A 17147-nucleotide genomic window follows, 5' to 3' on the forward strand; every position below is an offset into this window, starting at 1 on the left:
ACAATCACAAAACACGCAGGGCTGGAAGGAACCTTGAGCAGTCAGGTTTCAGAGTAACAGCCGTGTTAGTCTGTATTCACAAAAAGAAAAGGAGTACTTGTGGCACCTTAGAGACTAACCAATTTATTTGAGCGTGAGCTTTCGTGAGCTACAGCTCACTTCATCGGATGCATGCCGTGGAAACTGCAGCAGGCTATTTATACACAGAGAATATGAAAAAATACCTCCTCCCACCCCACTGTCCTGCTGGTAATAGCTTATCTAAAGTGATCATCAGGTGGGCCATTTCCAGCACAAATCCAGGTTTTCTCACCCTCCACCCCCCCACACAAATTCACTCTCCTGCTGGTGATAGCATTATAGCAGTCAGTTAGTCCTGGCCCCTTCACTGAGGCAGAACAAAGTAAACCTAGACCATCCTTGACAGGTGTTTGTCCAAACTGTTCTTAAAAAGCTACACTGCCAGGGACTCTACAACCTCCTTTGAACCCTAATTCAGTGCTTAACTATTCATATAGATTTTTTTCCTTGTAGCTAACCTAAATTTTCCTTGCTGCAGATTAAGCCCATTACTTCTTGTCCTACCTTCTTTTGACCTGGAGAACAACTAACACCATCCTCTTTATAATATCCTTTAATATATTCGAGGACAGTTATCAGGTCGGCCCCTCAGTCTTCTTTTCTCAAAACTAAATTGTGCTTGAATACATATATTCAAATATCGTCAATTGAAGCTACAGGTGTTAAGCACCACTGAAAATTATTTCAATCACAGAAAGTTCGTAACTATAGATTTAGGAAGTCTGATTGAGGCAGGCAAGCTTGAAAATTTTAGCTTAAGACTTTTCACAGTCTTTAACAATGATAATTCTTAGCACTTATATGTTTTTACATTTTCAAGATGCTGTCACATTCACCACAATGCCTATCTGAGTTACGTATTATCTCTGTTTTACAGATAAGGAAACGGAGCCAAAAGTTACACAGCAAGTCACTGGAAGAACTGGAATTAGAAATCTGGGCTTCTTGCCTTCCATCCCACTGCTCAGTTCACCATCTCTGCCACCTCCTTTAGGTATTTATGCCAAAAATCTTTCTTTCAGAAGGATGATGTAGTTTTACAATGGGAACTGTAATTGCAAAAATAATGCAATATCTTGGAAAGAGAATAATAATCATACTGAATGGTAAATGAGGGTCTTATCAATTTTTCTTAGCCATCAGCCTGTTATCCCCAGTAAGTTTTATAGAACAGTACCTTTCAAGTTAATCATCTGACAATTATATTTCACTGTCATTGAATTATGGTTTCATTGACTGCCACCAAACCATGTGTGATAAAATCCCCCCCCACCCCCTCCAGTAATCTGGATAATGACAACAGAAGTGATTATCCATTTTCTGACTCAGGTAACTAATGCATTGTTAGACATTCCCATCTGTAACTCTAATCAGTTATAAATTAAAACTCATAATTGCTATTTAATAAAGCACTACAGCTTTAGCACTGATCTCTCAAATATATATGTTACCTTGTTAGTAAACTGTAATTTAATTCCAAATCATATTTTACATATCAAGTGTGGTTCAACTGTGATTTTGTAAAAATAATTACACAAGCAAATATAGACATACATTTTTAATTGGCAATCCTGCTAACTCAACCCAAACTCTTAGTGTCAAGAAGTCTGGCTCATGCACCGACAACAATGAAATCTGTAATTGGAATTTAAACAACAATTCTGATGGGAAATGTACCAATAAGCTTCCATATACCTGTGCTGGCTCTACAGTGGTGCTAGTAGTAAAAGATAGGGGGGAAAACAGTTTTGTTAGGAAAAGCAAATAAACGTGACTGAATACATACTGGAAACAGGTCTACCTGGTAAGATTTTTATACCATTGCATTCCCGAGTAGAACTCTACCTAATAGAAAATAGTCTATAGAAGTGTATTTTTAAAAACATACGCAAAAACAAAACAAAAAAACACAGTTCAGTTGTGGGGATTAGTTACCAAAACACTAAATGTCAAAGACACCAACATGTTTTCAAAACACTTTGAGAGCCTGAAATTTCCCAGTGAAAAGGCTAAAATCTATGAAATTAAATCCTTTCATTAAAGACTAAAAATACCCATGTCTCTTGTCTCTCTATGGAGTCCTGTATAAACATAAAGACAAAGATGTTAAATTAATTACATTGGAAGACAATCAAATTAGAAGGGAGGCCAGAGGGAGTTTACAGCTCACATACAGGTAAATTTGAGATTTATTTAATTATTACAGCTTTAGATTAAGAAGTATCTAGAGAAGATGGAAATATAAAAAAGTTGCCAGAAGAAAAGCACGAGATGTTCAAAAGCCTAATCATCACAGACAAAAATGTCTCTTACTCTGTGTCCTTGTTTTGTTCATCACATTGCATTAAGCCACTTTGCAATGCAAACACCACAAATCTTACTCTCCAATTTCTAATCTTTGGAATTAATTTAAATTGAGATATGCCTCTAACACATATACACGACTCTGCTACATAAATAGTACAAATCATGTTTTGTTTTTTTAATATCCTGGACTTCACTCAACCCAAAGCTCTGGGTGCTATGTAACACATCGGACCTAAATTTTGCAACTCTGCTTCCCCTCCCCTAATGCCCTCGTCTCCTTACTGTCCATTGTCCCTTCACAGTCCAGATCAATTGATACATTAATATAAAAATACCCCAAAGTATATTTTAAGTTTTAACAGAAGCTTTCAGGGAAAAGCTAGAGGTTTTGACATTTCGGTAAGAGATAACTGAGGCTTTAGATACTTAGGTCAGGTCTATCCTACAGGCTTTTGCCAGCATAGCTAGGTCATTTAGCAGTGTGTGGGGTGTGTGTGGGGTGTGTGTGTGGGGGGGGGGAATCAAATCACTAACGAACATAGCTACACTTGCAAAACTCCCCATGTAGATACAGTTTACAGTTGCAAGGGTGTCCTTTTTGCTGGCATAGCTTATCATTCAGGGGGGTGGCTTGCTCAATTACACCACCTAAAGATCACATTTTGCCAGTATAAGTAACTAGAGGGTTTGCTGGTATAACTAAACTAGCAAAGCCTTTAAAATGTGGGCAAGACCTTACAAAGGCCTGAAGCATAGTTGGAATTTTTGATATCTAGGAAACAGAGTCTCTTGATGTTGGTAAAGGAATGAAACTCTTTCCCTCCCCTCTCTTCTTCCACCCCTCCCCCCGCATCGTCATATTCGGGAGGGGCACAAATAATTTAATTTGGGAAGAAATTAACTTTTGACACCAACTGTCTGCTTCACTGCAATCCACACCATATTATGCTACTACATCCTGTAATAACAAACTCACTCCTTTTTGATGTTCCTGCTAAAATGAGGAACCATGAAATAGTTAATGCGTACACTGAAAATGTCATCAGTAGTAATATCCCATTGAGATGAACAGGAACAGTTTGCATATCTCTCAAAGTTATTTACTGCAGCTTCAAGCAAACATCAATCCATCAGTTTGTATTAAGTTCAGTTTTGTAGATTATTTTTGTAATCATAAAAAGCTAGAGGCTGTCCCTCACCCAAAGAGAAATGAAAGCTTATATTCTAGAGCAAAATTAGATGGCTATTAAAAATGGGTGATGGATTTTTCAGTGTTAGGGGAAGGCTCTAGATCAAGACAACATGTTTTATAAGACTTGCCACAAAAAATGTATCAGCTGACTTGACTATATCAGTTCACTTCTCAGGGCATGAGTGGGAGACAACCAGCTTCTAGAAACCACTCTGATCTCAGCTATATTAAGAACTGATAAGACTCCAGCGGCAGCTATGGGTTTACTTTATTAATTTAGTTTCAAAATGATATTTGACAAAGTTCCTCCTCTGCCTTGGTGGGTCCTGCACTTTTTGGCAGATTTGCTCACCTCAGAGGTTCATGGCAGCCCTCAGTTTGGCCGCTTCTGCTAGAGGCTCAAAACTGCCATTCATTCAGCTAACCTCATTACTCGCCAGCATGGGGGAAATGGAGAAGAATCTCTGCAGTCTCTGTTGTCCCACCTAGTGGGTCAGGGACAGGTCAGATCCCTTTCCAAATTAGACCTTCCCTCCTGCTGTTGCTCACAGACCAGGTCAACTCCTCCTGTGTCCGATCAGGAGTTGGGGGGTGGGGGGGAACCCAGGTCAACCCTCTACACTGGGTTCCAGCCCAGGGCCCTGTGGATAGCAGCTGTCTACATCTCCTGTATCAGCTGCGTGACAGCTACAACTCCCTGGGCTACTTCCCCATGGCCTCCCCCCCAGCACCTTCTTTATCCTCACTGCAGGATCTTCCTCCTGAGGCCTGATCACACTTGTACTCCTCAGTCCTCCAGCAGCATACCTTCTTGCTCCCTGGTCCTTGCACGTCCTCGACTAACCTTTTTAAACCAGGTGTCCTGATTAGTCTGCCTGCCATAATTGATTCTAGTACGTTCTTAATTGGCTCCAGGTGCCTTCATTAGCTTGTCTGTCTTAATTGGTTCGAGCAGGTTCCTGATTGCTCTAGGGCAGTCACTGCTCTGGTCACTCAGGGAACAGAAAACTATTCATCCAGTGGCCAGTATATTTGCCTTCTACCAGACTCTCCTGTACCCTACTGGTCTGGGTCTGTCACAATATATAAAAACACTTGTGAGTAGGTACGAAATGTTATATATACATCACAAACACAGAAAGAACCATTAAACAAAATATATAGTGATTTCTTCAAAATAGGTTTACTTTAGATCTAAAGTAGTTAAAAATAAACTAAAGATTTGTTGCTGTCTTTAGTTGCTGGGAAGGCATGGAAAATAATTAGGAGCATCTGATTTTTTTTTTTTTAAGATAGATTTGGGTCTGTGACCATTATATGCTAGGGAAAATTACTATCTCCAAAATTGATTCAATTACTACTAATGGATCCATTTATTTATCATTCACACTTGGCAGGGTGAGACAGCAGGATTACCCATTATCTCCCCGATAATTCAATTTTGTTATAGAGCTCCTGGCCATTGGCATTAGCCAGGATACTGTTATTTAGGGTATAATGGCAAATCAAGACTAGCAAGACTTAATACAGGAATAATCTTTATACAAGTTCTGTGGCTGAAACCTCACTGAAAACTTACCTTCTAAAAGGACATTCTGACAACTGCCTAGTGCACCCCAAGAGGTTCTGAACACCATCGACTCCCAGCAAAGTCGACGAGACACGATCAGGCACAAAATTTCCAGACTCTAGTCTTAGATCAGCCATTTTTCCAAATGTTGGTCATGACTCAGGGATGGGCAACTAAGAATGAGTTATACATTTGTCTACCATTCAAATCAAATGCTAATCTATTTGGAGGTTCATTAGTGCTTTAATTTAACTCCCTTGCTTTCCAAGGGTTGGATGGCCTTCTCAACTTGGTTTGGCCCTGCTTCTGATCCCTTAAAGTTTATCATGGGGGTTTTGAATTTGACATGTCCATAAAGCCTTTTGGGACAGAATGTGACTCAAGAATAGTCCCTACTGGGACAAAGAATAAGAAAAAAAGCTGGAGAATCTCATTCCTCAGAGTACTTTACCAGGTAAGTCTCTGTGAGTTCACCTAAAAGATATATTTCTGAGAAGAAAATGTTGAGGAAGAGAAAAATAGGATCTCTAGGAAGACCCTGGCACCACTAGTGATAAAGGTAGAGTTTAACTGGAAGGAGGAAGGGTCTGATGCATTTACTTATTTTTTGGAGGTTAAGATCAGCATCAGAACCAAATTTCCAAACCTTCTGGGACTTGCAATTACCATCCATGGAATGTTAAAATATGAATATCGCAGTGAAAAATGTTTTATTTTGGCAAGATACCTTAAGGAAAAGTATTTAAGATGAAAAAACTGTTACAGAATAAAATATATGCCAGACTGAAAAGGATCTAATGATCAATCGCATTTGGTATCCCATCTCTAACAATGGCATATGCTAGATGCTTCTGAGGATGCCGGAAAACCCAACAATGCATACAGTAAGTGTGCAATACCATTTCATGGTGGGAAAAGTGATGAAAAAGCAATTTTTCCTGATCTGATTAGTGTATGAATGAAGCATTAGGACTGAACCTATTTTTTTTTTAAATCACAAATGTAACTGCTGGTAAAATTAATGTTTATAACAACTATTTTTTCTCCAAAAATATTGATTGAATATCTGCTTCAATAATCATAGAATCATAGAATATCAGGGTTGGAAGGGACCTCAGGAGGTCATCTAATCCACCCCCCTACTCAAAGCAGGACCAATCCCCAATTAAATCATCCCAGCCAGGGCTTTGTCAAGCCTGACCTTAAAAACTTCCAAGGAAGAAGATTCTACCACCTCCCTAGGTAACGCATTCCAGTGTTTCACCACCCTCCTAGTGAAAAAACTTTTTCCTAATATCCAACCTAAACCTCCCACACTGCAACTTGAGACCATTACTCCTTGTCCTGTCCTCTTCTACCACTGGGAATAGTCTAGAACCATCCTCTCTGGAACCACCTCTCAGGTAGTTGAAAGCAGCTATCAAATCCCCCCTCATTCTTCTCTTCTGCAGACTAAACAATCCCAGTTCCCTCAGCCTCGCCTCATAAGTCATGTGTTCCAGACCCCCAATCATTTTTGTTGCCCTTCGCTGGACTCTCTCCAATTTATCCACATCCTTCTTGTGGTGTGGGGCCCAAAACTGGACACAATACTCCAGATGAGGCCTCACCGATGTCGAATAGAGGGGGAAGATCACGTCCCTCGATCTGCTCACTATGCCCCTATTTATACATCCCAAAATGCCATTGGCCTTCTTGGCAACAAGGACACACTGCTGACTCATATCCAGCTTCTCGTCCACTGTCACCCCTAGTTCCTTTTCCGCAGAACTGCTGCCTAGCCATTCGGTCCCTAGTCTGTAGCGGTGCATTGGGTTCTTCCGTCCTAAGTGCAGGACCCTGCACTTATCCTTATTGAACCTCATCAGATTTCTTTTGGCCCAATCCTCCAATTTGTCTACGTCCCTCTGTATCCTATCCCTGCCCTCCAGCGTATCTACCACTCCTCCCAGTTTAGTATCATCCGCAAATTTGCTGAGAGTACAATCCACACCATCCTCCAGATCATTTATGAAGATATTGAACAAAACCGGCCCCAGAACCGACCCCTGGGGCACTCCACTTGACACTGGCTGCCAACTAGACATTGAGCCATTGATCACTACCCGTTGAGCCTGACAATCTAGCCAACTTTCTACCCACCTTATAGTGCATTCATCCAGCCCATACTTCTTTAATTTGCTGACAAGAATACTGTGGGAGACTGTGTCAAAAGTTTTGCTAAAGTCAAGAAACAATACATCCACTGCTTTCCCTTCATCCACAGAACCAGTAATCTCATCATAGAAGGCAATTAGATTAGTCAGGCATGACCTTCCCTTGGTGAATCCATGCTGACTGTTCCTGATCACTTTCCTCTCATGTAAGTGCTTCAGGATTGATTCTTTGAGGACCTGCTCCATGATTTTTCCGGGGACTGAGGTGAGGCTGACTGGCCTGTAGTTCCCAGGATCCTCCTTCTTCCCTTTTTTAAACATTGGCACTACATTAGCCTTTTTCCAGTCATCCTGGACTTCCCCCGTTCACCACGAGTTTTCAAAGATAATGGCCAATGGCTCTGCAATAATATTCTGAAGCAGCAAGTTTAATAAATTAATTATATAATATATAAAGTGATATTTCCTTGAATCTACTTTACATCTGTTGTTTTTTAATGACAAATGTGTCTTTCTTTCTTTCTTTCTGACTAAGGTTAAAGAAAGGGCTCTCTGTACACCTTTAACTATTTTACATGGCTTTATCATATCCCTCTAACTCTCCTAATCTTTTCAGTCAGTCTCATGTAGACTGACCCCATGCCTCTAGTGACTTCTGCTGCCCTTCTCTAGTCCTCGTTTTGATTTCTGCTATGCCTTTTATAAGCACACAAGACCAAAACTGGACACATTATGGTCCACCACCGATTTATTTAATTACAGAACATTTTCAGCATATTTCTCTCTTAAAACACAGCACAATACCTTATTCGTTTTTAAATCTGCTATGCACTGAGCAGTCACTTGACCCGTCTACAATAATACCTCCATCTTATTCCCGAGACGCTTTAAATAATTTAATCCATCCACTGATGGATTTAGAGCTATCATGTACTTATCTGAAAAGAGTTAGATATGCCACCATGCTGTCCAACTTTTGTTTTGTTTGGCCCCCTGGAGTTCTCACAGTACTCCCTAGTCTTGACAAAACTAAATAATTTTGTGTTATCAGTGAATTTTGTCATGCCACTTATCTCCATTTACAAGTATATTAATAAACTTGGAATCATAGAAATGTAGGGCTGGAATGGGCCTTAATGGGTCATCTAGTCCAGTCCCCAGCACTGAAGCAGGACTAAGTATTATCTAGAGTAAGACCATCCCTGACAGGGGTATGTCTAACCTCTTCTTAAAAACCACCTATAACAACATTCCATAACCTCCTGAGCTAATTTGTTCCAGTGCTTAATAGACTAATTTTATATTTTACAATTATTACAACATTCATTTTACAAATGAATATTGGAAATAAACGACCCCTATTTATTCAAGTTTTCTGAATATGCTTAGATTACACGTTGACTTTGTTTCCTACAAGAGTTCAAGGTTTATATTTGTGCTTCACTGCATTCCACTCTTTGAATGATGAAAATCTATGTTTAAGAGTGTGATTTTGATAGCAGTTTCAGAGAGTATGAATTTCAAATATGACCCTGTCTATACAAAGTAAACATGCCTTATTCTACAATAGACAAAAATAAGGTAGTGTATTTCAATTTTGTTTCCCACATGCTGTATCCTATTTCTATTGGGCCTTAAAGTACACTCACATGAAGTATGTCATGTAGGTTCAAGACATGTATATATACACACATATGATAAAAAGATATGCATCCTAAAAGACCACAAACAAGTTGATTTTGCTTTTATTTCAGCATCAAGAGCAAACAATATTGCTGTTGTAAATAGTTCAAGAGAAATTATTTTCTACACTTTTTTGCATTTTGCTAATGCATTTTGCTAATGTTTCAGTAACCATATTTTGCCTTTATAATTTTGTATTTGCTGTTGTGTCTTATTTAACTTATTTATCAAATACTAAACAAAATCTGTTTAAAGGGGTGCATAAATTTAATCTTATCAACAGATTAATTAGTGTTTATATCTACAGTTTACATCCCTGAACATGCTTATTACTGAAATTACTTTATCTTTGCTATTACTACGAAGCTACTGAATGTCAGCTAAATTCAGGCTTCTGCATATGTGTGATGGGGTTCTTTATATAGTTTAAGTGACTGCTAAAGTAATGAACTGGGAGAAAATCCTGAACTGGCTGAGGGAGATAATCGATTATAAATTAAAAGTTATCTGTAAAATATGGGATGGGACCCATAACACCCTGAAGCCACCCCATGAAAAATAAGGTGAATGTGTGCACGCACATGGATGCATGCCCATTTATGCTTGCTGTGTTTCACATTTGCTGCCCTTCAATGGTCCACTGTCCAACTATCAGATAACAATGTACCTCAGTCTCCCCATCTGAAAATAGGGGTATTGCAAACCTTCAATCATTAAGGTTTGTACATTGCCTTGGTATCTTTGGAGGTGACAAGTCCTGAAGTTTTTTAATCAAATGTTATGATAAAGGCTGCATTTAACCCTGTTGTTCAGATGTTCAAATTTCTGAAAAATTTACCTTTGAAAAATTCCAGCCCAGATTTTCAAGAGGAGTTAGTGATTTTGAGTGCTTCAAATATTGGGTGCCCAACTTCAAAATTTGTAAAGGGGCCTGATTTTCAGAGAGTGGGTCCCCAGGCCCACCTTGGGTGCACAAAAATCCAGGCAACCAAAAATCACTAGTCACTTTTGACAATCTTGATTCAATTCCCTAGCCTATATGCTTCATCTTCAAACCAGAGGTGAATGTTTATTTTTTGTTTTATGGAAGTTTGACAAAAATCTCTTCACAATTTTAGAGTTATAGGAGAAAGGAAAAATTAAACACAACACAACCACTTTTCCCCCTTCCCATTATTTTGTGTTTTTTCTTGTGTTTATTTTTGTTTTGTTTTGTGTCTTATTAATAATTCAAATGTTTGGTGGGAACCTTCCAACTGAGGGTCAAATTCTGCTCTCTTACACCTGTGTTAACTCAGAGTTACTCCGCTGAATTCAAACTGAAGTTGCCAGACAATGGAGTTACTCTGGATTCACACTTGTGTAGCTAATAGCAAAATATATCCATTTATATACAAATAGTCTTTGCGAAGGTGGTGCTTAGTAGGTTTTGGAGGTTAGGGAAAGAAGATGCATGGGAATGAAAAGACACGTTAGGCATACTCGGCTGGCATCTTCTAAGATTTCAGCAGCTTTTAATGAATAATCGTCTTTGTGGCATCATATCCTCTATTTTTCCTATCTGGACCCACGTGGCCAGCAGCTGCTTCTTGGGATATTGTGAAGGTGGGAGATGGTAAAACACACCACTAAAACACACACACACACAGAGGACCTGATTCTGAAGACATTGCCTACAGTCATGCTTACTACCATAATTGATCTCACTGGACCCAATTGCTCCATTCATAGTAGTAATGAATACACCCAAATGTGTTTGTAGGATCAGGCATTTTTCCCTTTGCTACTCTGACTGCATCCATTTCTTTGTTATGTGTTGTTGTCCTGTAACCTTGCCAAAAAATGTCACATTCAAACAGCAGCAGCAAAGACCTTCCCCTTCTTAACTTCTAGTCTCAGTAGCTTTGTCTACAACAGGGGTCAACAATGGATGCAGGTGAGCCAGTGCTGGATATATTGCCAATTTAGACAAGAACAAAAACAAAAACAAAGGTATGTGCAGTACCAGTTCGAAACAATGACTAAAATATAATTCTGAAGTATTATTTCACATCACTAGCTATCTTTATAACTAGGCTACTTGCTGACTGCATTGTGCTAATGTTCAACTAGTAGGCTGGTGGTTAAATTCTGAATTTGTGCTGTCAACTTAGCTGTAAATAAAAAGCCTTTTGATGGCCATTGTGTAACCACAACTACCATCAAAACAGAAGAGCTGCTTGAATTATTGCTATAATAATTTAACAGTGTAGACCCTACACAAAAAGAATATGAGAGAATATGTACTGAAGAGGAAATGGGTAATGCAAACCAACTCACAGGAAAATGTGTTTTCATTTCCTTGATCAATTTCTGCCTACAATTAGCAAGTTAGATGAGAAACAAAGAAAAAGGATACTTTATTTCTACAAATAGAAGTCATGCTTTTAAAACTTAAAAAGTGTAATATTTCACCCATTATTTCTTCTGACTTTGTTAAATCTAAATTAAAACAAAAGATAACCTGAAAATGTTACATAAATAGGGCAACACATTAAGTAGTATTGCATATACATTTGAAAACAATTTCAGTATAACAAAAAATCATCTGGTAATACACTTAAGCTAAAATTGACCTGAACAGTTCAGATCTCACACACCACATGCTCCACAAAACACCAAGAATAGCTGAAATCACACCCTGCAGCACAGAATACAAAACACATTCATTTTTTTCAGGTCAGTGGAGCTTTTGTACACCTCTCGCTAGGACAAACCATCAATGAAGTGTCAAAAGACCCAATGGGAAAAGTATTCAATAAGGTGCACAAGGAGAAAAAGACACCTGAAAAGCCCTGTAGTCTGAAATATTGCAACTATAAAAGGGGGAAAAAAAACACAATATGCCTCCATTTTTAAATATTTAAAGGTGTTTCATTGTTTCACATTAACAATCAGTTACTGAGCTAATAAAAACTTAGATGGATCCAAACAGTGTTTAAAAAAATCTTGAGTTTATTGTCTGGAATTATTAATTTAAAACACACTATAGATGTGCCCCACAAGAAATTCACCTATGTAGGGACGGGTCTCAGGAGTTCCCTGGAATTCCTGGTTTCTGCACCCAGGAAAGCTTTTTAAGACTCTGAGAAAGCAAGCTCCTTGCACCCAGAAAACAGAGACTTAGGTATTCTGCATGGCTCAACTTTTATGGAGTCTGATCCAAGGCATTTGTGCACTTTAACTCAGTTTAACAGTCAGACCCAATACCATACCAAACCACCCGCAACCTAAAGCAGGAACAAGATCTGTAAGAGATACTTAATTATTTACAGTATATTCCAGCAGAAGTGAATAGCGATAGGGAGGCAGCATTCAGGTTGAGGTATTTGAAAGTTGCACAGTATTCAGTAACCATATTTCAAGTTACTGAATGCAGACAGTTCCAAAATTAAGGCTGACACTGCTCTGCTTAGGACACCTCATTTATGGATTAACCAAATGGTTTTTACTCTAAGATTGATTTTTATATTAGCCTGACAAATATAGAGCCCGATCCCTGAGCATTAATGTAATTTTATTTGTTCATAACTTGTTTTTATTATCTGCATGATTACTGTACCATAACAGTAATTATGTTTTGACTGACAAAATTTTGCTGAAGATTTGTATTTGGCAAGCGTCTCTCCATTTTAAAATATTTAAATTAAAGTTTGTATAAGTAATGTGTAGCACATGAGCAATAAGCTATACTCAACACACTAAAATAAAGTGGATCAATACCTATACAAAATGTGTTTACAAGGCAAAGACAGGTGACATCTAGTCTCTTCTTTGTGCATGTTAGCAAGGGTTGCATGCACAGAGCATCAGAACTGACCTGATTTTAGCCATACTTAGTATAGCCATAAAAACTCATCACATGCTCCTAAGTAACGTTTCACTTAGTCTACCACTATACAAAAAACGTAAGTGTGGTTTTCCTCTGAAGGAAGACTGAAAAAAAAAACAACTTCATGTTCATTGTGCCTCACTAATTTCCATATCAAATACATTCAATGTACCAATACAGTAGAATGTCTCAAAGATACGAACACTGGAGTTAGACTGACCAGCCCATCGTACACCAAGTGGAATCAGAAGTAACCAATCAGGCAGCAGCAGACACCTCCCCCCAAATACTCTACTGCTCCTGTATTGCATCCTAAAGATAGGCACATCCCCAGCCGCACACGCGGGGCAACCACTTACAGCAAGACTCTAGGGCTGCCAGCCAGCCAGCACGAGCAGCACTGGGGTCTGCACTGCTTTCACCCCTCCCTCCCCAAGCTGGGAGGGGAATGCACAGTTTTCGTTTCCACACACCCATTCCCCAGGAGGTGGACACACAATTTACACACACACACACACCCTACCTCTCTCTCTCTGCTGGGAGGTGGGCAAGCTGGCAAACTCATGTTGGTGCTGAGTAGGGAGCAGCTCAGCTGAAGCGTGACCTGGAATGTCAGCTGCTGGACCTGGAGCCTGAACTGCGCTTTGTTTAGAGTTATGAACATTTCAGAGTTACGGACAATCTCCATTCGCAAGGTGTCCGTAACTGAGGTTCTACTGTATAAAGATGCTTTTACTGCCAGCCCTACAATCTCAACTGCTGACCTGGAAAGTCAAGCCGGATTCTTAGCATTTCTTGCATCATCACAAAGTTTCTATTAGCTACATTAGATCTTCAGTTACCCCTGTTCTGTAGGCTCTCAGTGACAATGAAGTTTCACTGACTTCAACAGAAGAGCAGAGGTGTAACTGATTGGGGATGATGCACAAGAACTCATCTCATTCTCTTTTAGCTGTGTTGGTTCTAGCGCAGGGGTGGGCAAACTTTGTGGCCCGAGGGCTACATCGGGGTTGCAAAACTGTATGGAGGACCAGGTAGGGAAGGCAGTGCCTCTCCAAACAGCCTTGCCCCCGCCCCCCTCTCCGCCCCCTCCCCGCCCCCTCCCACTTCCCTCCCCCTGACTGCCCCCCTCAGAACCCCCAACCCATTCAACCCCCCTGCTCCTTGTCCCTTGACCGCCCCCTCCTGGGACCCCCCACCCCGCGGGACCCCCCATTCAACCCCCCACTCCCTGTCCCCGACTGCCCTGACTCCTATCCACCCCCCCACCAGGACTCCCACGTCCATCCAATCGCCCACCACTCACCACCCCCTTACCATACCACTCAGAGCAGCAGGAGCTTGCATTCCCACTGGAACCAGCCACACCACCACGCACTGCCCGGCAGGAGAGGCGGGCCAGAGCGTGGGCAGCGCAGCAAGCTGAGGCTGCAGAGGAGGGAAGACAGCAGGGGAGGGGCCGGGGGGCTAGCCTCCCCGACCGGGAGTTCAAGGGCCAGGCTAGATGTGGCCATAGTTTGCCCACCTCTGCTCTAGCATCTCAAGGCGTTAATATTGGTAAAAGGGTATTTTTGACACTAACATAGACAGACAGGATTCTGAATGAAAACAATTGATAGATCTGCTGAGTACCAAGTTACCATTCTGCATAGCTACTTTTCAGGTAAACCTGCACCTTAAGTTTCATCTTAGAAAAAAGAACGTGCCAGTGGGAGGAAAAAAGAATCTTATATTGGCTTTTTTTTCCTGAAACTTCTTCCTCCTTACTTCTGCTGAATCTAGGGTTGCCGACCCTCCCGGATTCACCAGGAGACTACCCAAATAAACATCAATCTTCCAGTGACTACTGAAAGCACTCTGGGAGATCTTAATAGGCCGCTAAAAGTCCAATCAGCAGTGCAGCAGAGCGAAGGCAGGCTCCCTACCTACCCTGGCTCCATGCCACTCCCGGAAGGGGCTGGCATGTCTGGCTCCTAGGTGCAGGGGCGGCCAAAGGGGTCTCTGCACACTGCCCCTGCCCCAACCACCAACTCCGCAGCTCCCATTGGCTGGGAACCATGGCCAATGGGAGCTGCGGGGGCAGCGTGCAGAGCCACCTGGCTGCCCAAGCCTATGAGCCAGAGGGACATGCTGGTCACTTCTGGGAGCTGCCTGAGGTAAATACCACCCAGCCGGAGTCTGCACCCCTCAACCGCTCCCACACTTGAACCCCCTGCCCCAGCCCCCTCCTGTATCCCCACTCCCTCCCAGAGCCCGCACTCCAAACTCTCTTGTGTACCCCAAACCCCTGACCCAGCCCCCTCCTGCAAGTTGAGCCCTTCATCCGCAGCCCCACCCCAGAGCCCATGCCTCCAGCCAGAGCACTCACCCCCTCCCGCACCCAACCCCCTGCCCCAACATGATGAACATGAGTGAGGGTGCGGGAAAGTAAGCAATGGAGGGAGGCGGGGATGGAGTTAGTGGGGGTGTGGCCTTGGAGAAGGGGCGGGGCAAGTTGTTAGGGGTTGTGTGCTTAGAATGTTGGCAACCCTAGCGGAATCTTAACCGGAGGAATGGAAAACACGTCGGTTTTTGTTTTTTTTTTAATTCCTTTTGCTTTCCTCTTTTGTTACTTCTTTTCTCTCCAGAAGAGGAAGATGAGGAAATGTGTGATCTCAGATTTTTGGTTCTTGATGACCAGTGCTGTGTAAGTCATTTATTAGATCCCAATGGTGAACACAACAGGATGTTCACTAGTTCTCTAAAGGAGCCTATACGACAGACACAACCCCAATTCAGTCCAAAACAAAGGCCAGATGTAGGCCAGAGTGATTGACTCAAAGAACTACGTGACTACAGACTGGATCACCTGGGCACATTGGAAAGAAGCAGTAGAAGGGAGAGGCCACACCTCGGTTTAGGAATGTTTCAGGAAGCTAAATTCCACTTGTCTTTTTCAGGGAGAGATTCTGAACCTCAGGGGAACAAATTTGGGAGATTATTACAATTATTTCATGCCTGTTTCAAAACCCCAAATCAAACAGCCTATTTAGGTAACACAATGTATTTTATATGGGGAGGGAGAGGTTTTTGTCTAGAAATACAGAGACTGGAAATAACTCATCGGGAGGGCTGAGGAGTAAATCTTATCAAAAGAGCATGAAAATTACAGAACCATTTTTGCTTTGTTAGCATTCAAATACATCCATTTTCATTTTAAATAAATACGATTATCTAAGATGACATCAAAAATTGGCAATGCATCCCTGCCTCTCCACCTGGCTTTTTTTAAATATTCCCATCAACTGCAAGAAGTACTTAACACACAAAAGGTGGTTCAACAGCTCAATATAAAAAAAAAAAAAGAAAGGAAGGGGGGAGGAAGAGAAAAGATACAGCAAGGATGTGTTGTAGATTTATATTTCCTGGGGTTTAAATAAGAGAGAAGATACAATGATAACTCATGGTTAATGTGAGGTTTTTGCTGCTGTATTTTTGGTTGTTTTATTTAATATTGTAGGTTGCAATTTATTAGGAAGTAAATGGGGTGAAAGAGAACCCCTGCTTCTGCTTTCGTATTCTTGCTTTCTTCCCTAACAGTCATCTTTTCTTCCTTCCCCTTTCCCAACAGCCCTGATGTGGCAGCCTCTCCTCCAACATCTGCTGTTAGTGCTATGAGGAATTCAGTTTGGGGTAGGGGACAGCTCTGTCTGGAATGCAGGAGAGACAGCAAGGATGTGAAAGGACATAAAGCAGCAGAGTTTGGGCAGACGAGGAATACAGAAAGAAAATACTGAGTACAGAATCACACTGGGGACAAAGCAAACAGCCATATTTCAGAGAGAAGCAAGGCCCAATCATTATTGCAGGAGTGCTTTCAGCCTCCAAAACCAGGGTCCCAATTCAACAGGTCAACCACTTGTCTGAGTGCCTACATTTGGGACGAACCAAGAAAGGGTCATACACTAAACCCACACGGCAGTTCTGTTCCAAACCAGGCTACATCTCACTATTTTTTTCCCATTAAAACACAAAACAAAAAAAAACACCTTTTGACACAAAAATAAGTTTAATACCATGAAACAGCTACTTCCTTCAAAAATTCAAGAAGTTTGAGCACAACAAATGTTGTGTTTTCTCAGGCATAAGTATCTGTTTCCCTACAAATCACTGGTTACTTCCTTTAAAATGAAAAGACCAATGTAACATTAGTTACTGAGTTACCATTAGGCCACAATAATAAACTGAAAAGTTTACCAGTGTTTTAGCATTCTGTTAAAAAACAACAGTTATTTCTAGATTAATGTT

At 41.0% G+C, this 17147-nt stretch overlaps 1 protein-coding gene across 4 annotated transcripts in view; it reads right to left on the reverse strand.

Annotated features, from left to right (window-relative positions):
* Positions 1-17147, reverse strand: part of SPOCK3 (SPARC (osteonectin), cwcv and kazal like domains proteoglycan 3) — a gene marked incomplete at its 3' end in the record, with an annotated part of 384412 nt that overhangs the window by 201321 nt on the left and 165944 nt on the right. The window lies entirely within an intron of this gene.

Source organism: Lepidochelys olivacea (genome assembly GCF_965140295.1).
Source record: "Lepidochelys olivacea isolate rLepOli2 genome assembly, chromosome: 4".
NCBI classification, from domain to species: domain Eukaryota; kingdom Metazoa; phylum Chordata; order Testudines; family Cheloniidae; genus Lepidochelys; species Lepidochelys olivacea.